Source organism: Bombina bombina, chromosome 5, assembly GCF_027579735.1.
Source record: "Bombina bombina isolate aBomBom1 chromosome 5, aBomBom1.pri, whole genome shotgun sequence".
NCBI classification, from domain to species: Eukaryota; Metazoa; Chordata; class Amphibia; order Anura; family Bombinatoridae; genus Bombina; species Bombina bombina.
Window position 1 is genome coordinate 476,634,000 of NC_069503.1, and position 24,843 is coordinate 476,658,842.

The window sequence follows — 24,843 nt, forward strand, 5'->3', positions numbered from 1 at the left end:
CCGAATGATCACAGTTCCACTAGTTCAGCATGAGCAGTTGCAACAGTCTGAGGTGAAACCTGGCAAATGAAATTATGTCCAAGCTGGAAACCATGCGACCAATCACCTCCATACACCCAGCCACAGATAGCCTTAAGGAGATCGGGAGGGAAAGACATGTTGAAGCTAGCTTGCAACGTCTCTGATCTATTAGAAATATTCTCATGCCCATGGAGACTATTATAGTACGGGAGAATTTTACCCTGGTAGTTGATACAAGAGAAGCCTCTCTAGATTATCTGTCATCCATGGGATCAAAGAAGACAGAGGAGATATTCCGAATGGTCCACTCTTCAAAAAATTTCTTTAGCTAGACCAACTGGAAGAACAATAAACTGGAAGTTTTGGTCCAGGAATCTATCTCTCAAACAAGGGGAAGATGGACACTATTGTCTCCATCTTAAACAAGGGGACATTTAAAAACCTGCATAAGCACTTTAGGTCCAGAATCAGACAGAAGTTCCCTCCTTCTTAGGGACCATGAAAAGGTTTGAATAGTATCCTCAAACCTCTCACTGCGATAGGCACCGGGACAATAACTCCTAGAGGACAGATCCCGTACACACCCCAGAAAAGCTTCCCTCTTATGTGGCCCTTGGGTGGCTGAGACATACCTATCTTGTAACCCTGAGCTATGACCTCCAGGACCCATGGATACTGCACGTCCATGTACTAAGCAACAGAAAAAAGAGCGGCATAAAGCCCCCAACACAATCAAGAAGAGGACAGAGGACCGCCCATTCATGCCAACGTAGACTCGGCGGGCTTTATTCCAGGACTAAGCCGGATTCAAAGAGCTCTTGGTTTGCTCTGGCTTAGCGGAGGACTGCTGACATGGGCTTTATCAGAATGAAAATCATCCCTTAGATTAGTTCATAAACTCTTGTGGTAGGAGGGCACCCTTGCCCCCTGTGACCGTGGAGATAATTGAGTCCAGGCCTGGACCAGACAAAATCATTCCCTTAAAGGGAGGGAAGAAGTCTAGACTTAGAATTCATATGCCCAGACCATTACTTCAGCCAGAGCCCGACAGGCCTGAACAGAAAACGTTGAAGCCATAGCATTCCAGCGAATAGCATTCCAACAGCCGCCGCTGGTTGAAACAACTATCCCGTATGTTGAAACATCTTTCTTAACCGAGTTCCCATCTTTTATCCATGGGCTCTTCAAACTAAGAACTATCCTCAAGCGGGATAGTAGGACGTTTAGCAAGGGTGAAGATAACGCCATCCCATTTAGGGACGGAACCTCACAACTCCATTGAAAGTCCAGAACCAGGGATAATTTGTTAAAGGGAGAAGAGGGGGAAAAGGAATCCAATCCTATCCCATTCATTCTTAATAATGTTCGCCATCTAACAGGAGCAGGGAAGGATAAGGTACCACCCTGTCCTCAAACTCTATCCAATTTAGGACTTAAAGGTTCATTAGGCAATTTGGCCTCTGGAACCTCTGAATTCGTCCAAAACTTACCTTAGAAGAAAGCACAAATTCCTAAACTAAAGTCTGGTTCCTCCGCAGCTGGAAGTTTAGAGGCAGCAGACTCCGACCCAGAATGTTCATACTCTGAAGTCTCAGAAAGAACTTCATCCTCGGATAACCCTCAGTTAAATCCAATAAATTATTTGATGTACTCTGGGAAGGAGTGCAATATGTAACCTCTCGCTTGCGCTTAGCAGGGCGAGGTAAAGCATTAAACACCACAGACATCACCGTCTGAACTGCACAGTAACGTCTGGTGAAAAAAGGCCCCCTCCAGATGGAGGATCAGCAATGCTACAGGAAAACTGCATGTGTAGAGATATAAGAGTGTAAGGTATGCACCTCACTGGACGACAACTCCTCAGAGGTGGACAGCTCCGTTGTATCAAACATGTTCGATACTATCACATGAAACATAATTGAGAGGGAGGAACTAAGGCCTCCTCACCATATAAACAGGAATTACTCATTAGGAATAGAGGGAGTGCCCTCTAAAGTAACAGAATCCTCCATCGCTAGTGCAATAACCAGAGAACTAGAGAAATAAAACATCTAATTTTATTCAAAAAAACGGCACCCTTATACCACAAAGGCTGGGGCACTCACCACATCCTATGACCCAGACAGTACAGAGATTTATGATTCCTCTGATAGACACCAAGTCAGGAAAAAAGGGAATGAATCACATGGTGCACAATGCAGGACTGTCCCTGCTATGAGAAAGTGCGCCAAGCGTGTAAGCTGCATGGCTCTCAAAGTGAAACCTGTATATTCCATAACAGCCTATGAGCCCATAACATCTCACACATAAAAGCTGCATAAAATCAAACAAACATATAAGATTATTCCCCTCGTTCAATAATCCCCCTAAGAAGATATTAACCCTTGATTCTAACAAAATAAAATGAGACAGTCACACTGTGACCCTGTCTTCTTGCGTTATCATACATGTAGAAAATATGAAATGATCTTACTGGAATCTATGCCGTGGAACAGGAACACGGCCCTTCAAGTGTGAAGATATTAGCATCGCTTCTGACATGGACTTGAGTAAAGAAAGCAGGCAGCAAAACTCGTCAACGCTGATTGCCTATGGAGCTGTTAATATGAGTCGGGATGGTTTCGCAGAAAGACTCTCCCTGCATCTCCGAACTCTACCTTTCATCCATGCTCTCACTGAGAGGCTGACAGGACTACTTTAAACTCCAGTCCCATCTCGAAGAGTACTACCCTCCATAAGAGACTACTCCGAAATCTTCTAACACTTCTCTGTCAACCTCCTGTGACGAAAGGCAATGAATGACTGGGGTTATGAGGAAGTGGGGGAGGTATTTAAGCCTTCGGCTGGGGTGTGCCTGCCTCCTCCTGGTGGCCATGTTCAGTATTTCCCACAAGTAAGGAATGCAGCTGTGGACTTTTCCCATATCAAGATGGAAATTTGCTTTTTTAAATTTATTAAAAGGGACCTCAAAGTACTGATGAGACTTTCACCAGACCAGAGAGCATTTTAGATCATCATCCCAGTATATGAAGTAATGCTAGTCAGTATATGAAGTAATGCTGTATATAAAGTAATGCTGTATATAAAGTAATGCTGTATATAAAGTAATGCTGTATATAAAGTAATGCTAGTCAGTAAAAAAAAGTAATGCTAGTCAGTATATGAAGTAGTGCTAATCAGTATATGAAGTAGTGCTAATCAGTATATGAAGTAGTGCTATTCAGTATATGAAGTAATGCTAATCAGTATATGAAGTAATGCTAATCAGTATATGAAGTAATGCAAGTCAGTATGTAAAGTAATGTGAGTCAGTATATAAAGTAATGTGAGTCAATATATAAAGTACTGCTAGTCAGTATATGAAGTAATGCTAGACAGTATATGAAGTAATGCTAATCAGTACAATATATGAAGTAATGCTAGTAGTAGTCAGCATATGAAGTAATGCTAGTAGTAGTCAGTATATGAAGTAATGCTAGACAGTATATGAAGTAATGCTAATCAGTACAATATATGAAGTAATGCTAGTAGTAGTCAGCATATGAAGTAATGCTAGTAGTAGTCAGTATATGAAGTAATGCTAGTCAGTATATGAAGTAATGCTGTCAGTATATGAAATAATGCTAATCAGTATATAAAGTAATGCTGTCAGTATATGAAGCAATGCTAGTCAGTATATGAAGTAATGCTAGACAGTATATGAAGAAATGCTAATCAGTACAGTATATGAAGTAATGCTAATAATAGTCAGTATATGAAGTAATGATGTCAGTATATGAAGTAATGCTAGTCAGTATGTAAAGTAATACTAGTCAGTATATAGAGTAATGCTAGTCAGTATATAAAGTAATGCTAGTCAGTATATAAAGTAATGCTAGTCAGTATATGAAGTAATGCCAATCAGTACAGTATATGAAGTAATACTAGTAGTAGTCAGTATATGAAGTAATGCTAGTCAGAATATGAAGTAATGGGGTCAGTATATGAAATAATGCTAATCAGTATAAAAAGTAATGCTGTCAGTATATGAAGTAGTGCTAATTAGTATATAAAGTAATGATGTCAGTATATTAAGTAATGCTAGTCAGTATATGAAGTAATGCCAGTCAGTATATAAAGTAGTGCTAATCAGTATATGAAGTAATACTAATCAGTATATGAAGTAATGCTAGTCAGTACAGTATAAGAAGTAATGCTAATCAGTATATGAAGTAATGCTAGTCAGTATATGAAGTAATGCTAGTCAGTATATTAAGTAATGCTAGTCAGCATATTAAGTAATGCTAGTCAGCATATTAAGTAATGCTAGTCAGCATATTAAGTAATGCTAGTCAGCATATGAAGTAATGCTAGTCAGCATATGAAGTAGAGCTAGTCAGTATATGAAGTAATGCTAATCAGTATATGAAGTAGTGCTAATCAGTAAGTATATAAACTAATGCTAATCAGTATACGAAGTAATGCTGTCGGTATATGAAGTAATGCGTCAGTATATAAAGTAATGCGAGTCAGTATATAAAGTAATGCGAGTCAATATATAAAGTAATGCGAGTCAATATATAAAGTAATGTGAGTCAGTATATGAAGTAATGCTAATCAGTATATGAAGTAATGCTAGTCATTATATGAAGTAATGCTAGTCAGTATATGAAGTAGGACTAATCAGTAAGTATATAAAGTAATGCTAGTCAGTATATGAAGTAGTGCTAATCAGTACAGTATATGAAGTAATACTAGTCAGTATATGAGGTAATGCTAATGAGTAAGTATATAAAGTAATGTTAATCAGTATATGAAGTAATGCTGTCAGTATATTTAGTAGTGCTAATCAGTATATAAAGTAATGCTGTCAGTATATGATGTAATGCTAGTCAGTATATGAAGTAATGCTAATCAGTACAATATATTAAGTAATGCTGTCAGTATATGAAGCAATGCAATTCAGTATAAAGTAATGGTAGTTAGTATATGACGTAGTGCTAATCAGTAAGTATATAAAGTAATGCTAATCAGTATATGAAGTAATGCTGTCAGTATATGAAGTAGTGCTAATCAGTATATGAAGTAGTGCTAATCGGTATATGAATTAATGCTAGTCAGTACAGTATATGAAGTAATGTTAGTCAGTATATAAAGTAGTGCTAATCAGTAAGTATATAAAGTAATGCTAATCAGTATATGAAGTAATGCTAGTCAGTATATGAAGTAGTGCTAGTGAGTATATGAAGTAGTGCTAGTGAGTATATGAAGTAGTGCTAGTGAGTATATGAAGTAGTGCTAGTGAGTATATGAAGTAGTGCTAGTGAGTATATGAAGTAATGCTGTCAGTATATGAAGTAGTAAACAGTCCAAAGTCCAGCACCCTTAAATGCGCAATGCACGCTGCAGGGTTCCTGCAAACCCCCAAATGGTTACAAACAAAAGATGCAGCAGCATAAGTATTTTACCAATTTATTCTGGCACAAACAAAGTCCACAACGTTTCGGGTGTTACCCCTTAATCATGTGAATACATAATGGCACTTGAATCTGTCCTTATATACCTATACACAGGTGTAATCAAATAGTAATTAACAACTTGTTAGTACATTTACAACTCCTCAATAGTGTTACACCCTCTAGTGGTTATTTCATGTCATTACAACATTAAATTTACACATTTTCATTATCCTTCAACAAATGGTATAAAAAGAACAAAGTGCGCAAAAAATCACTTAAAAACAGATTTAAAATCATGGTAGGCAGATATTATCACAAATCACATCAAACTTGGAGGAGTACTATCCATTTAACAGAATCTAGAAAATCCTAAAAAGTTTTCTAATAAAAAAGGGTCCAATCTAGGTCTCTATTCATCCCTTTTGGCAGCAAAGTCTCCAACTTAAAGATCCAAAAAGCCTCTCTTTTCTCCTCTCTTTTCTTTAATAAGTTTTCCCTATTACCTCCTCTCCTAGGTCTATGCACCTGTTCTATGATCTGAAACCTGAGTTGAGAAATGTTATGTTTAGCCTTAATAAAATGATGGGCAACAGGGGCCTCTAAATCCCCCCTCCTGATACTAGATTTATGCTCATTCATTCTTTCACGGGCTTTACGTGTCGTCTCACCCACATAAAGGAGCCCACATGGGCATTTGATCAGATAGATTATGTATTCACTATTGCAAGTGCAAAAACAATTTATATCACATTTTTTTCCGGTATGTGGGTGAAAAAACACTGCACCTTTAATCATGTTACTACAACTAAAGCAACCCAGACAGGGATAACAAACCTTGTTGGCCCTAGTAATATATCTGGTGCCCCCTGACTTAGCTGTACCAACATCACTGCTAATAAGCTTATCTCTAAGGGAGGGTGCCCGTCTGAATGCAGGCATAAAAAATTCTTTAAAGGCCTTTATGTCAGGATTGCACTCAAACAAAATATGCCAATGTTTCCTAAGGATACTAATTACTTTATTACTGTGTTTATTGTATTCGGTGACAAAAGTAATTCTGTCACCCTTATTCTTATTGGCCCTTTTATGGTGAAGGATGTCATATCTCGTCCTAACATCTACCTTATCCAGATTGGATTTAATCACTGTATGAGGATAGCCCTGTTCTCTAAACAACTGACCCATTTCCTTGAGTCTTTGGCTAGACAAATCAGGATCAGATACAATTTTCTTAACTCGCAGAAATTGGCTATAGGGAAGAGAATTCAACAGTGCCGGTGGATGGGCACTCTCATATCGCAGCAAATTATTGCGATCAATCTTTTTCTTATATATGTCAGCCTTCAAAGAATTCTCTTCCCTATAGATAGAAGTATCAAGGAATTCTATACGCTCTTCACTCCAATTAATTTCTTTCATATTGGCAAGAGTCCATGAGCTAGTGATGTATGGGATATACAATCCTACCAGGAGGGGCAAACATTCCCAAACCTCAAAATGCATATAAATACACCCCTCACCACACCCACAATTCAGTTTAACGAATAGCCAAGTAGTGGGGTGATAAAGAAAGGAGTAAAAAGCATCAACAAAGGAATTTGGAATTATTGTGCTTTATACAAAAAAAATATAACCACCATAAAAAGGGTGGGCCTCATGGACTCTTGCCAATATGAAAGAAATTAATTTACCAGGTAAGTTCTTACATAAATTATGTTTTCTTTCATGTAATTGGCAAGAGTCCATGAGCTAGTGACGTATGGGATATCAAATACCCAAGATGTGGAACTCCACGCAAGAGTCACTAGAGAGGGAGGGATAAAAAATAAACAATAGCCAAATGCTGAAAAAATAATCCACAACCCAAATATAAGTTATTCTTATGAAGAAAAGAAAAACTTAAAACAGCAGCAGAAGAATCAAACTGAAACAACTGCCTGAAGAACTATTCTACCAAAACCTGCTTCAGAAGAAGCAAATACATCCAAACGGTAGAATTTAGTAAATGTATGCAAAAAGGACCAAGTTGCTGCTTTGCAAATCTGATCAACTGAAGCTTCATTCTTAAAAGCCCACAAAGTTGAGACTGAGCTAGTAAAATGAGTTGTAATTCTCTGAGGCGGGGCTTGACCCAACTCCAAATAAGCTTGATTAATCAAAAGCTTTAACCAAGAGGCCAAGAAAATAGCAGAAGCCTTCTGACCTTTCCTAGGACCAGAAAATATAACAAATAGACTAGAAGTCTTCCTGAAATCTTTAGTAGCTTCAACATAATATTTCAAAGCTCTTACCACATCCAAAGAATGTAAGGATCTTTCCAAAGGATTCTTAGGATTAGGACACAAGGAAGGGACAACAATTTCTCTACTAATGTTGTTAGAATTCACAACCTTAGGTAAAAATTCAAATGAAGTCCGCAAAACCGCCTTATCCTGATAAAAAATCAGAAAAGGAGATTCACAAGAAAGAGCAGAGCTCAGAAACTCTTCTAGCAGAAGAGATAGCCAAAAGGAACAACACTTTCCAAGAAAGTAGTTTAATATCCAAAGAATGCATAGGCTCAAAAGGAGGAGCCTGTAAAGCCTTCAAAACCAAATTAAGATTACAAGGAGGAGAAAATGATTTAATGACAGGCTTAATACGAACTAAAGCCTGTACAAAACAGTAAATATCAGGAAGATTAGCAATCTTTCTGTGAAATAAAACAGAAAGAGCAGAGATTTGTCCCTTCAAGGAACTTGCAGACAAACCCATATCCAAACCATCCTGGAGAAACTGTAAAATTCTAGGAATTCTAAAAGAATGTCAAGAGAATTTATGAGAAGAACATCATGAAATGTAAGTCTTCAAAACTCGATAATGAATCTTCCTAGAGACAGATTTACGAGCTTGTAACATAGTATTAATTACTGAGTCAGAGAAACCTCTATGAATTAATACTAAGCTTTCAATTTCCATAATTCAAATTTAATGATTTGAGATCCTGATGGAAAAATGGACCTTGAGACAGTAGGTGCGGCCTTAACGGAAGTGGCCAAGGTTGGCAACTGGACATCCGAACCAGATTCGCATACCAAAACCTGTGGGGCCATGCTGGAGCCACCAGCAACACAAATGATTGTTCCATGATGGTCTTGGAGATCACTCTCGGAAGAAGAACTAGAGGCGGGAAGATATAAGCAGGTTGATAACACCAAGGAAGTGTCAGCGCATCCACTGCTTCTGCCTGAGAATCCCTGGACCTGGACAGGTATCTGGGAAGTTTCTTGTTTACATGAGAAGCCATCAGATCTATTTCTGGAAGACCCCACATCTGAACAATCTGAGAAAACACATTCGGATGGAGAGGCCACTCCCCTGGATGTAAAGTCTGACAACTGAGAAAATCCGGCTCCCAATTGTCTACACCTGGGATATGAACCGCAGAAATTAGACAAGAGCTGGATTCCGCCCAAAGAAGTATCCGAGATACTTCTTTCATAGCTAGGGGACTGTGAGTCCCACACTGATGATCACCGTTGTGATATTGTCTGTCTGAAAACAAATGAACGGTTCTCTCTTCAACAGAGGCCAAACCTGAAGAGCCCTGAGAATAGCACGTAGTTCTAAAATATTGATTGGTAATCTCGCCTCTTGAGATTTCCAAACCCCTTGTGCTGTCAGAGATCCCCAGACAGCTCCCCAACCTGAAAGACTCGCATCTGTTGTGATCACAGTCCAGGTTGGCCGAACAAAAGAGGCCCCTTGAACTAAACGCTGGTGATTTAACTACCACGTCAGAGAGCGTCGAACATTGGGATTTAAGGATATTAATTGAGATATCTTTGTATAATCCCGGCATCATTGATTCAGCATGCAAAGCTGGAGAGGTCTCATGTGAAAACGAGCAAAAGGAATCGAGTCCGATGCTGCAGTCATGAGGCCTAGAACTTCCATGCACATAGCTACTGAAGGGAATGGCTGAGACTGAAGGTGCCGACATGCTGCAACCAATTTCAAACGTCTCTTGTCTGTTAGAGACAGAGTCATGGACACTGAATCTATCTGGAAACCTAAAAAGGTGACCCTTGTCTGAGGAATCAAAAAACTTTTTGGTAAATTGATCCTCCATTTTTTCGAAGAAACAATACAAGTTGATTTGTGTTAGATTCTGCAGAACGAAAAGACTGAGCTAGTAGCAAGATATCGTCCAAATAAGGAAACACCGCAATACCCTGTTCTCTGATTACAGAGAGTAGGGCACCCAGAAACTTTGAAAAGATTCTTGGAGCTGCTGTTAGGCCAAATGGAAGAGCAACAAATTGGTAATGCTTGTCTAGAAAAGAGAATCTCAGGAACTGATAGTGATCTGGATGAATCGGAATATGAAGGTAAGCATCCTGCAAGTCTATTGTAGACATATAATGTCCTTGCTGAACAAAAGGCAGAATAGTCCTTATAGTCACCATCTTTAAAGTTGGTACTCTTACATAACTATTCAAAATTTTCAGATCCAGAACTGGTCTGAATGAATTTTCTTTCTTTGGGACAATGAATAGATTTGAATAAAACCCCAGGCCTTGTTCCTGAAAAGGAACCGGCATGATTACCCCTGAAACCTCCAGATCTGAAACACACTTCAGGAAAGCCTGAGCTTTTACTGGATTCACGTGGATGCGTCAGAGAAAAAATCTTCTCACAGGAGGTCTTACTCTGAATCCTATTCGGTTCCCCTGAGAGACAATGCTCTGAATCCATTGATTTTGGACAGAATTTATCCAAACATCCTTTAAAAATCTTAATCTGCCCCCTACCAGCTGTGCTGGAATGAGGGCCGCACCTTCATGCAGACTTAGGGGATGACTTTGGTTTCTTGAAAGACTTGGATTTATTCCAATTTGAGGAAGGCTTCCAATTGAAAACACATTCCTTGGGGGAAGGATTAGTTTTTTTTTCCTTATTTTGACGAAAGGAAAGAAAATGATTAGAAGCCTTAGATTTACCCTTAGGTTTTTTTATCCTGAGGCAAAAAAAACATAATTTATGCTTACCTGATAAATTTATTTCTCTTGTAGTGTGTTCAGTCCACGGGTCATCCATTACTTATGGGATATATTCTCCTTCCCAACAGGAAGTTGCAAGAGGATCACCCAAGCAGAGCTGCTATATAGCTCCTCCCCTCACATGTCACATCCAGTCATTCGACCGAAACAAGACGAGAAAGGAGAAACTATAAGGTGCAGTGGTGACTGGAGTTATAATTTTAAAATTTAGAACCTGCCTTAAAAAGACAGGGCGGGCCGTGGACTGAACACACTACAAGAGAAATAAATTTATCAGGTAAGCATAAATTATGTTTTCTCTTGTTAAGTGTGTTCAGTCCACGGGTCATCCATTACTTATGGGATACCAATACCAAAGCTAAGTACACGGATGATGGGAGGGACAAGGCAGGAGCATTAAACAGAAGGAACCACTGCCTGTAGAACCTTTCTCCCAAAACCAGCCTCCGAAGAAGCGAAAGTGTCAAATTTGTAAAATTTGGAAAAAGTATGAAGTGAAGACCAAGTTGCAGCCTTGCAAATCTGTTCAACAGAGGCCTCATTCTTAAAGGCCCAGGTGGAAGCCACAGCTCTAGTGGAATGAGCTGTAATTCTTTCAGGAGGCTGCTGTCCAGCAGTCTCATAGGCTAAACGTATTATGCTACAAAGCCAAAAAGAGAGAGAGGTAGCCGAAGCCTTTTGACCTCTCCTCTGTCCAGAGTAAACGACAAACAGAGAAGAAGTTTGTCTAAAATCTTTAGTTGCCTGTAAGTAGAACTTCAGAGCACAGACCACGTCTAAATTATGCAAAAGACGTTCCTTCTTTGAAGAAGGATTAGGACATAATGATGGAACAACAATCTCTTGATTGATATTCCTGTTAGAAACAATCTTAGGTAAAAACCCAGGCTTAGTACGCAGTACTACATTGTCTGAATGAAAGATCAGATAAGGAGAATCACAATGTAAGGCAGATAACTCAGAGACTCTTCGAGCCGAGGAAATAGCCATCAAAAACAAAACTTTCCAAGATAAAAGCTTAATATCAATGGAATGAAGGGGTTCAAACGGAACACCCTGAAGAACTTTAAGAACCAAGTTTAAGCTCCACGGAGGAGCAACAGCTTTAAACACAGGCTTAATTCTAGCCAAAGCCTGACAAAAAGCCTGGACGTCTGGATTCTCTGCCAGACGTTTGTGTAAAAGAATAGACAGAGCTGAAATCTGTCCCTTTAGCGAACTAGCGGATAAACCCTTTTCTAAACCCTCTTGTAGAAAAGCCAATATCCTAGGAATCCTAACCTTACTCCATGAGTAACTTTTGGATTTGCACCAATATAAATATTTACGCCATATCTTATGGTAAATTTTTCTGGTCACAGGTTTCCGAGCCTGTATTAATGTATCAATGACCGAATCCGAAAACCCACGCTTTGATAGAATCAAGCGTTCAATTTCCAGGCAGTCAGCCTCAGAGAAATTAGGTTTGGATGGTTGAAAGGACCCTGAATTAGAAGGTCCTGCCTCAGAGGCAGAGACCATGGTGGACAGGACGACATGTCCACTAGGTCTGCATACCAGGTCATGCGTGGCCACGCAGGCGCTATCAGAATTGCCGATGCCCTCTCCTGTTTGATCCTGGCAATCAGTCGAGGTAGCAACGGAAATGGTGGAAACACATAAGCTATGTTGAAAACCCAAGGGGCTGCTAATGCATCTAACAGCACCGCTCCCGGGTCCCTGGACCTGGATCCGTAACAAGGAAGCTTCGCGTTCTGGCGAGATGCCATGAGATCCAGATCCGGTTTGCCCCAACGACGAATCAGTTGAGCAAATACCTCCGGGTGAAGTTCCCACTCTCCCGGATGAAAAGTCTGGCGACTTAGGAAATCCGCCTCCCAGTTCTCCACGCCTGGGATGTAAATCGCTGACAGGTGGCAAGAGTGAGACTCTGCCCAGCGAATTATCTTCGAGACCTCCAACATCGCTAGGGAACTCCTGGTTCCCCCTTGATGATTGATGTAGGCCACAGTCGTGATATTGTCCGACTGAAATCTGATGAACCTCAGTTTTGCTAACTGAGGCCAAGCTAGAAGAGCATTGAATATTGCTCTTAATTCTAGAATGTTTATTGGAAGGAGTTTCTCCTCCTGAGTCCACGATCCCTGAGCCTTCAGGGAATTCCAGACTGCTCCCCAGCCTAGAAGGCTGGCATCCGTTGTTACAATCGTCCAATCTGGTCTGCGAAAGGTCATTCCTTTGGACAGATGAACCGGTGACAACCACCAGAGAAGAGAATCTCTGGTCTCCTGGTCATGATTTAGCAAAGGGGACAGATCTGAGTAATCCCCATTCCATTGACTGAGCATGCATAGTTGCAGCGGTCTGAGATGCAGGCGCGCAAATGGCACTATGTCCATTGCCGCGACCATTAAGCCGATTACCTCCATGCACTGAGCTACCGATGGGCTTGGAATGGAATGAAGGACACGGCAAGCATTGAGAATCTTTGATAACCTGGACTCCGTCAGGTAAATCTTCATTTCTACAGAATCTATAAGAGTCCCTAGAAAAGGAACCCTTGTGAGAGGTAACAGAGAACTCTTTTCCACGTTCACTTTCCACCCATGCGACCTCAGAAATGCTAGAACTATCTCTGTATGAGACTTTGCATTCTGAAAACTTGACGCTTGTATCAGAATGTCGTCTAGGTACGGAGCCACCTCTATGCCTCGTGGTCTTAGTACCGCCAGAAGTGAGCCCTGAACCTTCGTAAAAATTCTCGGGGCCGTGGCTAACCCGAAGGGAAGAGCCACAAACTGGTAATGCCTGTCTAGAAAGGCAAACCTTAGGTACCGATAATGATCCTTGTGAATCGGTATGTGAAGGTAAGCATCCTTTAAGTCCACTGTGGTCATATATTGACCCTCTTGGATCATGGGTAGGATGGTTCGAATGGTTTCCATCTTGAACGATGGTACCCTTAGGAATTTGTTTAAGATCTTTAAGTCCAAGATTGGTCTGAAGGTTCCCTCTTTTTTGGGAACCACAAATAGATTTGAGTAAAATCCTTGTCCCTGTTCCGATCGCGGAACTGAGTGGATTACTCCCATGATTAAGAGGTCTTGTACACATTGTAGAAATGCCTCTCTCTTTACTAGGTTTGTAGATAACCTCGATAGATGGAACCTCCCTTGTGGAGGAGAGGTTTTGAAATCCAGAAGGTATCCCTGAGATATAATCTTCAACGTCCAGGGATCCTGCACATCTCTTGCCCAAGCCTGGGCGAAGAGAGAAAGTCTGCCCCCCACTAAATCCGTCTCCGGATAGGGGGCCCTGTCTTCATGCTGTCTTAGGGGCGGGAGTAGGCTTTCTGGCCTGCTTGTCCTTGTTCCATGACTGGTTGCCTTTCCAACCCTGTCTGTAACGAGCAGTAGTTCCTTCCTGTTTTGTAGCGGAGGAAGTTGATGCTGCTCCTGCCTTGAAGTTACGAAAGGCACGAAAATTAGACTGTTTGGCCTTTGGTTTGGCCCTGTCCTGAGGAAGGGCGTGGCCCTTACCTCCCGTAATGTCAGCAATAATTTCCTTCAAGCCGGGCCCGAATAAGGTCTGCCCTTTGAAAGGAATGTTAAGTAGCTTAGATTTGGAAGTTACATCCGCTGACCAGGATTTAAGCCAGAGCGCTCTGCGCGCCTGTATGGCGAATCCTGAATTTTTAGCCGTAAGTTTGGTTAGATGTACTACGGCATCTGAAACAAATGCATTAGCTTGCTTAAGGGTTCTAACTTTGCTCAAAGCCTCATCCAATGGCGCTGTGCGAATCGCCTCTTCCAGAGACTCAAACCAGAATGCCGCTGCAGCCGTGACAGGCGCAATGCATGCAAGAGGCTGCAATATAAAACCCTGTTGAACAAACATTTTCTTAAGATAACCCTCTAATTTTTTATCCATTGGATCTGAGAAAGCACAGCTATCCTCCACCGGGATAGTGGTACGTTTGGCTAAAGTAGAAACTGCTCCCTCCACCTTAGGGACCGTCGGCCATAAGTCTCGTGTGGTGGCGTCTATAGGAAACATTTTTCTAAATATCGGGGGAGGGGAAAAAGGCACACCGGGTCTATCCCACTCCTTACTAATAATTTCTGTAAGTCTTTTTGGTATAGGAAAGACGTCAGTACACACCGGTACCGCTTAGTATCTATCCAACCTACACATTTTCTCTGGAATTGCCACCGTGTCGCAATCATTCAGAGCCGCTAATACCTCCCCTAGTAACACACGGAGGTTCTCAAGCTTAAATTTAAAATTTGAAATTTCTGAATCCGGTCTCCCCGGATCAGAACCGTCACCGACAGAATGAAGCTCACCGTCCTCATGTTCTGCAAATTGTGACGCAGTATCAGACATGGCTCTCGTGTCATCAGCGCAATCTGTCCTTAACCCAGAGCTATCGCGCTTTCCCCTTAATTCGGGCATATTATATAATACTTCTTTCATAACATTAGCCATATCATGTAAAGTGATTTGTAAGGGCCTAGATGTACTTGGCGTCTCAATCTTACGCATCTCCCGAGCGGGAGACGCAGGTACTGACACGTGAGGAGAGTTAGGCGGCATAACTTCCCCCTCGTTGTCTGGTGATAATTTCTCTATTGGTACAGATTGACTTTTATTCAAAGCAATATCAATACAATTTGTACACATCGTTCTATTGGGCTCCACATTGGCTTTTGAACATGATGAACAGACAGTGTCCTCTGAATCAGACATGTTTAAACAGACTTAGCAATGAAACTAGCAAGGTTGGAAATCACTTTCAATAAGTTTACAAGCAATATAAAAAACGCTGCAGCGCTTCAAAAATACAGATATAATTAAGCAATTCTTAACAAGAAGTGTATTATTAGCAGAGGATTGCACCCATTAGCAAAAGGATGATTAACCCCTCAATACCCAAAACGGATAAAACGGATATCAATTAAGATTTAACGCTTTTAATCACAGTCAAACACACTGTCACAGATCTGCTGTGACTGATTACCTCCCTCAAAAATGAATTTTGCAGACCCCTGAGCTCTCTAGAGACGTCCTGGATCAAGGAGGAAGAAGCAGGAAGACTGTGCTAGAATTTTAACTGCGCAACAAGGCGCTAAAACAAGGTCCCTCCCACTCCTATTACAGCAGTGGGAGCCCTGATATAACGGTTTCCATGCAGAAAATATATGTTAGCCATGTGGAAAACATCATGCCCAAAGAGATTTATCACCAAAGTACCTCACAAAAACGAATAACATGCCAGTAAACGTTTTATTAAAAAACAACATTTTCCAATGTCATGCAAAGTTATCACTAAGCCTGCTACCAGTCGCTACCACTGCAGATAAGGCTTAAGTATTATTTCAGTTTTAACAGTATTTTCTCAGTCAAATTCTAGTCCCTAGAAAATAACTCGACTGCGCATACTTTTATCAGCCTGATACCAGTTGCCACTACTGCATTTAAGGCTGTACTTACATCATACGGTAACAGCAGTATTTTCTTAGTCAATTCCATTCCCAGAAAATAATGTACCGCACATACCTCATTTGCGGAGGACCCCGCATGCTATTCCCAGTTTCTGAAGTTACCCCACTCCTCAGAATGTCGAGAACAGCCAGTGGATCTTAGTTATGCTTGCTAAGATCATAGAAAAAAAACGCAGGCAGTTTCTTCTTCCAAATACTGCCTGAGATAGAAAAAACAGCACACTCCGGTGCCATTTAAAATAACAAACTTTTGATTGAAGAATAGTTAAGTAAAAACTCCAGCTCCTCTCGCGACCTCCTTCTTTGTTGAGGGTTGCAAGAGAATGACTGGATATGACATGTGAGGGGAGGAGCTATATACCAGCTCTGCTTGGGTGATCCTCTTGCAACTTCCTGTTGGGAAGTAGAATATATCCCATAAGTAATGGATGACCCGTGGACTGAACACACTTAACAAGAGAAAACTCCTTTCCCCCCAGTAACAGTTGAAATAATAGAATCCAACTAAGAACCAAATAAATTATTACCTTGGAAAGAAGAGATAGTAATCTAGACTTAGATGTCAAATCAGCATTCCAAGATTTAAGCCACAAAGCTCTTCTAGCTAAAATAGCTAAAGACATAGATATAACATCAATTTTGATAATATCAAAAATGGAGTCACAAATAAAATGATTAGCATGTTGCAGTAAGCGAACAATGCTAGATATGTCAGAATCCAATTCTTGTTGCGCTAAATTCTCCAACCAAAAAGTTGAAGCAGCTGCAACATCAGCCAAAGTAATTGCAGGCCTAAGAAGAAGACCTGAATATAAATAGGCTTTCCTTAGATAAGATTCAAGCTTCCTATCTAAAGGATCTTTAAAGGAAGTACTATCTTCCATAGGAATAGTGGTTTGTTTAGCAAGAGTAGAAATAGCCCCATCAACTTTGGGGATCTTTTCCCAAAACTCTATTGCAATCTCTGGTAAAGGATACAATTTTTTAAACCTTGCAGAAGGATTAAAAGCAGTACCTGGCTTATTCCATTCCTTAGAAAGCATGTCAGAAATAGCATCAGGAATAGGAAAAACCTCTGGAGTAACCACAGTAGGTTTAAAAACAGCATTTAAACGTTTACTGGTTTTAATATGAAGAGGACTAGCTTCCTCAATATCCAAAGTAATTAACACTTCTTTTAACAAAGAACGCATATACTCTATTTTAAATAAATAAGTAGAATTGTCAGTGTCAATGTCTCAGGAAGGATCTTCTGAATCAGATAGATCCTCATCAGAGGTGGATAATTCATTATGTTGTCGGTCATTTGAAATTTCCTCAACTGAATGAGAAGTTTTAAAAGACCTCTTACACTTATTAGAAGGTGGAAATGCAGACAAAGCCTTCTGAATAGAATCCGTAACAAATTCTTTAAAATTCATAGGTATATCATGTACATTAGAAGTTGAAGGAACTGCAACCGGCAATGTACTATTACAGATGGACACTATATGCATGTAAAAGTTTATCATGACAACTAATACAAATGACATTAGTAGATATAATCTCCACAATTTTACAACAAATGCACTTAGCTTTGGTAGAACCGATGTCAGGCAGAAAAGTTCCAGCAGATACTTCTGAGGCAGGATCAGATTGAGACATCTTACAGAATGTAAAAGAAAAAACAACATATAAAGCAAAATGATCAATTTCCTTATATGAGTTTCAGGAATGGCAAAAAATGCAAATAGCATAGCCCTCTGACATAGCAAAAGCAATGGGGCAATAAAAAATGAAAAAAAGTTTGGCTCCAAGTATGACGCACAACGTAACAAAAAATTTTTTTGGCCCCAACCATGTCCGGAAATAACACACGCGTCACCAACGACGCAACCCTGTGTGAACCCCTGCGTCAACTACGACGCCGGAAATGACGCAATAAAGTGTAGCATTTAGCGCACCCGCGAGCCTAAGAGAGCCCGCAATTTAAAACAAGTAGTCAATTGAAAAAAAACATAATTTATGTAAGAACTTACCTGATAAATTAATTTCTTTCATATTAGCAAGAGTCCATGAGCTAGTGACGTATGGGATATACATTCCTACCAGGAGGGGCAAAGTTTCCCAAACCTCAAAATGCCTACAAATACACCCCTCACCACACCCACAAATCAGTTTAACGAATAGCCAAGAAGTGGGGTGATAAGAAAAAAGTGCGAAAGCATAAATATAAGGAATTGGAATAATTGTGCTTTATACAAAAAAATCATAACCACCACAAAAAAGGGTGGGCCTCGTGGACTCTTGCTAATATGAAAGAAATTAATTTATCAGGTAAGTTCTTACATAAATTATGTTTTCTTTCATGTAATTAGCAAGAGTCCATGAGCTAGTGACGTATGGGATAATGACTACCCAAGATGTGGATCTTTCCACGCAAGAGTCACTAGAGAGGGAGGGATAAAATAAAGACAGCCAATTCCGCTGAAAAAATAATCCACACCCAAAATAAAGTTTAAATTTTATAATGAAAAAAACTGAAAACATAAGCAGAAGATTCAAACTGAAACAGCTGCCTGAAGTACTTTTCTACCAAAAACAGCTTAGCAAGAGTAGAGACAGCCCCATCAACCTTAGGGATTTTGTCTCAAAATTCTAATCTGTCAGATGGCACAGGATATAATTGCTTAAAACGTTTAGAAGGAGTAAATGAATTACCCAAATTATTCCACTCCCTGGAAATTACTTCAGAAATAGCACCAGGAACAGGAAAAACTTCTGGAATAACTACAGGAGATTTAAAAACCTTATCTAAACGTTTAGATTTAGTATCAAGAGGACCAGAATCCTCAATTTCTAATGCAATTAGGACTTCTTTAAGTAAAGAACGAATAAATTCCATTTTAAATAAATATGAAGATTTATCAGCATCAACCTCTGAGACAGAATCCTCTGAACCAGAAGAGGCATTATCAGAATCAGAATGATGATGTTCATTTAAAAATTCATCTGAAAAATGAGAAGTTTTAAAAGACTTTTTACGTTTACTAGAAGGAGGAATAACAGACATAGCCTTCTTAATGGATTTAGAAACAAAATCTCTTATGTTAACAGGAACACTCTGAGTATTAGATATTGATGGAACAGCAACAGGTAATGTAACTTTACTAAAGGAAATATTATCTGCATTAACAAGTTTGTCATGAAATTCAATACAAACAACAGCTGGAGGAACAGCTACCAAAAGTTTACAGCAGATACACTTAGCTTTGGTAGCTCCAGCACCAGGCAGCGATTTTCCAGAAGTATCTTCTGACTCAGTGTCAACATGGGACATCTTGCAATATGTAATAGAAAAAACAACATATAAAGCAAAATTGACCAAATTCCTTAAATGACAGTTTCAGGAATGGGAAAAATGCCAGTGAACAAGCTTCTAGCAACCAGAAGCAATAAAAAATGAGACTTAAAAAAATGTGGAGACAAAAGTGACGCCCATATTTTTTTAGCGCCAAATAAGACGCCCACATTATTTGGCGCCTAAATGCTTTTGGCGCCAAAAATGACGCCACATCCGGAACGCCGATATTTTTGGCGCAAAAGAACGTCAAAAATGACGCAACTTCCGGCGACACGTATGAAGCCGGAAACAGAAAAAAAAAATTGCGCCGAAAAAGTCTGCGCCAAGAATGACGCAATAAAATGAAGCATTTTCAGCCCCCGCGAGCCTAACAGCCCACAGGGAAAGTCAAATTTTAAGGTAAGAAAAAAATTGTTTTATTCATATGCATTATCCCAAATATTAAACTTACTGTCTGAAAATAAGGAATGTTGAACATCCTGAGTCAAGGCAAATAAATGTTTGAATACATATATTTAGAACTTTATAAAAAAGTGCCCAACCATAGCTTAGAGTGTCACAGAAAATAAGGCTTACTTACCCCAGGACACTCATCTACATGTTGTAGAAAGCCAAACCAGTACTGAAACGAAATTCAGCAGAGGTAATGGTATATATAAGAGTATATCGTCGATCTGAAAAGGGAGGTAAGAGATGAATCTCTACGACCGATAACAGAGAACCTATGAAATAGACCCCGTAGAAGGAGATCATAGAATTCAAATAGGCAATACTCTCCTCACATCCCTCTGACATTCACTGCACGCTGAGAGGAAAACCGGGCTCCAACCTGCTGCGGAGCGCATATCAACGTAGAATCTAGCACAAACTTACTTCACCACCTCCATAGGAGGCAAAGTTTGTAAAACTGATTTGTGGGTGTGGTGAGGGGTGTATTTGTAGGCATTTTGAGGTTTGGGAAACTTTGCCCCTCCTGGTAGGAATGTATATCCCATACGTCACTAGCTCATGGACTCTTGCTAATTACATGAAAGAAAAGACTAAACCACAGGTAAGAAAAATATTTCATATGAGAGTTGTACTAGAGAGCGCAGGAAGGTACACCAAACTCCTAAAAATACCTTTGAGTCCCTAACTAGGTAGCAAAAATGAACATGAAAATGATAAAAGTAGATAGGAGCGCTAAAAGCTAAAGGTGATATAGTGAATTATCGTTGAGACTTATTAAAAAATTTTAAATTAAACAAAGTAAATAAATGTAAGAAAAATATTTCTCAATATTAACTTTCCCAAATATGAAACTGACAATCTGCAAAAGGAAATACATGAACCTGACTGATGGCAAATAGAAGTACAATACATATATTTAGAACTTTATATAAATGCATAAAGAGCCAAACCATAGCTGAGGTGTCTTAAGAAATAAAAACATACTTACCAAAAAGACACCCATCCACATATAGCAGATAGCCAAACCAGTACTGAAACAGTTATTAGTAGAGGTAATGGTAAAATGAGAGTATATCGTCGATCTGAAAAGGGAGGTAGGAGATGAATCTCTACGAGCGATAACAGAGAACCTATGAAATAGACCCCCGTTAGGAAAATCACTGCATTCAATAGGTAATACTCTCCACATCCCTCTGACATACGCTGTACTCTGAGAGGAATCAGGCTTCAAAATGCTGAGAAGCGCATATCAACGTAGAAATCTTAGCACAAACTTACTTCACCATCTCCATAGGAGGCAAAGTTTGTAAAACAGAATTGTGGTGAGGGGTGTATTTATAGGCATTTTGAGGTTTGGGAAACTTTGCCCCTCCTGGTAGGATTGTATATCCCATACGTCACTAGCTCATGGACTCTTGCCAATTACATGAAAGAAAAACAAACATTTGAAGGATTAAAAAAGTATATAGGAATATTAATGTCTAACCATTAATATTCTTAATATATGGTTATTAATAATAACCATAGTGCTGCGGAATCTGTTGGCGCTCTACAAATAACCGATAATAATAATAATAATAATAACCAAGCTTACCTGAAACAGCTTGCTTGGGTTCAGAGCCTATATAGTAAAAAAAAAAAAAAAAAAAAATACTACTGTTAAGCCTAAAAATAAATAAATAAAAATAATCCGAACTTTATTAGCTGGCATTTTTTACTGCCATTATTTTTTCAATAGCCAAACTAAGCCCACCTTTTGCGCTATTAAAAGTATATAAAGTAATGCTGTATATAAAGTAATGCTAGTCTGTATATAAAGTAATGCTGTATATAAAGTAATGCTGTATATAAAGTAATGCTGTCAGTATATGAAGTAATGCTAATCAGTATAAGAAGTAATGCTGTCAGTATATGAAGTAATACTAATCGGTATATAAAGTAGTGCTAATTAGTATATAAAGTAGTGCTAATCAGTATATAAAGTAGTGCTAATCAGTATATAAAGTAATGCTAATCAGTATATAAAGTAATACTAATCAGTATATGAAGTAATGCTAGTGAGTACAGTATATGAAGTAGTGCTAAACAGTATATGAAGTAATACTAATCAGTATATGAAGTAATGCTAGTCAGTATATGAAGTAATGCTAGTCAGTATATGAAGTAGTGCTAGTCAGTATATGAAGTAATGCTAGTCCGTATATGAAGTAGTACTAATCAGTATATAAAGTAATGCTAGTCAGTACAGTATATGAAGTAATGCTAATCAGTATATGAAGTAATGCTAGTCAGTATATGAAGTAATGCTAATCAGTATATGAAGTAATGCTGTCAGTATATGAAGTAATGCTGTCAGTATATGAAGTAATGCTGTCAGTATATGAAGTAATGCTGTCAGTATATGAAGTAATGCTAGTCAGTATATGAAGTAATGCTGTCAGTATATGAAGTAATGCTAGTCAGTACATGAAGTAATGCTAGTCAGTATATGAAGTAATGCTAATCAGTATATGAAGTAATGCTGTCAGTATATGAAGTAATGCTGTCAGTATATGAAGTAATGCAAGTCAATATATAAAGTAATGCAAGTCAGTATATAAAGTAATGCTAGACAGTATATAAAGTAATGCTGTCAGTATATGAAGTAATGCTAATCAGTATATGAAGTAATGCTAATCAGTATATGAAGTAATGTTGTCAGTATATTTAGTAGTGCTAATCAGTATATAAAGTAATGCTGTCAGTATATGAAGTAATGCTAGTCAGTATATGAAGTAATGCTAATCAATATATGAAGTAATGCTAATCAGTATATAAAGTAATGCTGTCAGTATATGAAGTAATGCTAATCAGTATATGAAGTAATGCTAATCAGTATATGAAGTAATGCTAATCAGTATATGAAGCAATGCTGTCAGTATATTTAGTAGTGCTAATCAGTATATAAAGTAATGCTGTCAGTATATGAAGTAATGCTAGTCAGTACATGAAGTAATGCTAATCAGTACAATATATAAAGTAATGTTGTCAGTACATGAAGCAATGGTAGTCAGTACATGAAGTAATGCTAGTCAGTATATGAAGTAATGCTAGTCAGTATATGAAGTAATGCTAGTCAGTATATGACGTAGTGCTAGTCCGTATATGACGTAGTGCTAGTCAGTATATGACGTAGTGCTAGTCAGTATATGAAGTAATGCTGTCAGTATATGAAGTAATGCTAGTCAGTATATGAAGTAGTACTAATCAGTATATGAAGTAATGCTAGTCAGTATATTAAGTAATGCTAATCAGTATATGAAGTAATGCTGTCAGTATATGAAGTAATGCTAGTCAGTATATGAAGTAGTACTAATCAGTATATAAAGTAATGCTAGTCAGTACAGTATATGAAGTAATGCTAGTCAGTATATGAAGTAATGCTAGTCAGTATATGAAGTAATGCTAGTCAGTATATGAAGTAATGCTAATCAGTATATGAAGTAATGCTAATCAGTATATGAAGTAATGCTGTCAGTATATGAAGTAATGCTGTCAGTATATGAAGTAATGCAAGTCAATATATAAAGTAATGCAAGTCAATATATAAAGTAATGCAAGTCAGTATATAAAGTAATGCTAGACAGTATATAAAGTAATGCTAGACAGTATATAAAGTAATGCTGTCAGTATATGAAGTAATGCTAATCAGTATATGAAGTAATGCTAATCAGTATATGAAGTAATGTTGTCAGTATATTTAGTAGTGCTAATCAGTATATAAAGTAATGCTGTCAGTATATGAAGTAATGCTAGTCAGTATATGAAGTAATGCTAATCAGTATATGAAGCAATGCTGTCAGTATATTTAGTAGTGCTAATCAGTATATAAAGTAATGCTGTCAGTATATGAAGTAATGCTAGTCAGTACAATATATAAAGTAATGTTGTCAGTATATGAAGCAATGGTAGTCAGTACATGAAGTAATGCTAGTCAGTATATGACGTAGTGCTAATCAGTATATGAAGTAATGCTGTCAGTATATGAAGTAATGCTAGTCAGTATATGAAGTAATGCTAATCAGTATATGAAGTAATGCTAGTCAGTATATTAAGTAATGCTAATCAGTATATGAAGTAATGTTGTCAGTATTTGAAGTAATGCTAGTCAGTATATGAAGTAGTACTAATCAGTATATAAAGTAATGCTAGTCAGTACAGTATATGAAGTAATGCTAGTCAGTATATGAAGTAATGCTAATCAGTATATGAAGTAATGCTAATCAGTATATGAAGTAATGCTAGTCAGTATATGAAGTAGTACTAATCAGTATATAAAGTAATGCTAGTCAGTACAGTATATGAAGTAATGCTAGTCAGTATATGAAGTAATGCTAATCAGCATATGAAGTAATGCTAGTCAGTATATGAAGTAATGCTAGTCAGTATATGAAGTAATGCTAGTCCGAATATGAAGTAGTACTAATCAGTATATAAAGTAATGCTAGTCAGTATATGAAGTAATGCTAATCAGTATATGAAGTAATGCTAGTCAGTATATGAAGTAATGCTAGTCAGTATATGAAGTAATGCTGTCAGTACATGAAGTAATGCTAGTCAGTACATGAAGTAATGCTAGTCAGTATATGAAGTAATGCTAGTCAGTATAAGTAATGCTAGTCAGTATAAGTAATGCTAGTCAGTATATGACGTAGTGCTAATCAGTATATGAAGTAATGCTAGTCAGTATATTAAGTAGTACTAATCAGTATATAAAGTAATGCTAGTCAGTACAGTATATGAAGTAATGCTAGTCAGTATATGAAGTAATGCTAGTCAGTATATGAAGTAATGCTAGTCAGTACAGTATATGAAGTAATGCTAGTCAGTACAGTATATAAAGTAATGCTAGTCAGCATATAAAGTAATGCTAGTCAGTATATGAAGTAGTGCTAATCAGTAAGTATATAAAGTAATGCTAATCAGTATATGAAGTAATGCTGTCAGTATATGAAGTAATGCTAGTCAGTATATGAAGTAGTACTAATCAGTATATGAAGTAATGC

At 38.4% G+C, this 24,843-nt stretch overlaps 1 protein-coding gene across 1 annotated transcript in view; it reads right to left on the reverse strand.

Annotated features, from left to right (window-relative positions):
• Positions 1-21,402, reverse strand: part of LOC128660487 (mucin-12) — a 770,239-nt gene extending 748,837 nt beyond the window's left edge. The window contains exon 1 of the mRNA XM_053714362.1: positions 21,393-21,402. The gene's annotated coding sequence lies outside the window, so the exon portion shown is untranslated. The remainder of the gene's footprint in view (positions 1-21,392) is intronic.
• Between the last annotated feature and the right edge of the window lie 3,441 nt (positions 21,403-24,843).